Source organism: Microcebus murinus, chromosome 6 (assembly GCF_040939455.1).
Source record: "Microcebus murinus isolate Inina chromosome 6, M.murinus_Inina_mat1.0, whole genome shotgun sequence".
In the NCBI taxonomy this organism is placed as follows: Eukaryota; Metazoa; Chordata; class Mammalia; order Primates; family Cheirogaleidae; genus Microcebus; species Microcebus murinus.
Genome location: NC_134109.1, coordinates 78,778,025 through 78,778,935, shown reverse-complemented (window position 1 = coordinate 78,778,935; position 911 = coordinate 78,778,025). Strand labels below are relative to the sequence as shown.

At 34.6% G+C, this 911-nt stretch overlaps 1 non-coding gene across 1 annotated transcript; it reads left to right on the top strand.

Annotated features, from left to right (window-relative positions):
* Positions 1–516: 516 nt before the first annotated feature.
* Positions 517–625, top strand: LOC142871638 (U6 spliceosomal RNA). The gene has a single exon (XR_012919871.1). It is a non-coding gene; the product is annotated as a U6 spliceosomal RNA (small nuclear RNA).
* The last annotated feature ends 286 nt before the right edge of the window (positions 626–911 follow it).

The following is a 911-nucleotide window of genomic DNA, read 5'->3' as shown; positions in this document are numbered from 1 at the left end:
TATAATTAACTATATTAAATATTAAGGTGAACACAAATATGGCTATCCTCATAAATGCAGGAAAAACATCTGATAAAATCCAATGATTGTTCATGATAAAAATTTGTAGCTAACTAAGAATGCAAATTTTCTGAACCTGTTTAAGAGCAGCTACAAAAAAGACCTACAGCAAACATAATACTTAATGGTGAAGTATTGAAAAAGCATTGTTTAAAATCCAGACCAAGACAAAAATGCCTGCTGTCACTGCCTCTATGCAAATGGTAAAGCAAGAAAAAAAAAAGATAAACAGTGTAAGGATTAGGAAAAAAAGATAAAAAATGTCATTATTTGCAGATGATACAAATTTTTGCATAAAAATAAAAACTTTACAAAGCTTATGGTCACATTTCAGGTGCATTAAGCTCCTTGGATTCCCATATGTAGCTTAATTGATGGAAAGTTAAGGGTTAATATATGTTGAACCTTAGCAATCATCAGGATCAGTGCTAGATCACTTATTTAAAATTATAATAATTGTGCTCGCTTCGGCCACACATATGCTAAAATTGGAACAATGTAGAGAAGATTAGCGTGGCCCCTGAGCAAGGATGACATGCAAATTCGTGACGCATTCCATATTTTTATGCTGGCGAGGATGTGGAGAGACAGGAACACTCTTACACTGCTGGTGGAGCTGCAAATTAGTGCAACCCCTGTGGAAAAGAATTTGGAGATACTTTAAAGAGCTAAAAATAGAAATAGCATTCGAGCCAGCAATAGCACTATTAGGCATCTACCCCAAAGAGCAAAAGACATTCTATAATAAAGACATCTACACCCGAATGTTTATGGCAGCACAATTCACTATTGCAAGGATGTGGAAACAACCCAAGTGCTAGTCAATTCATGAGTGGATTATTAAAATTTGA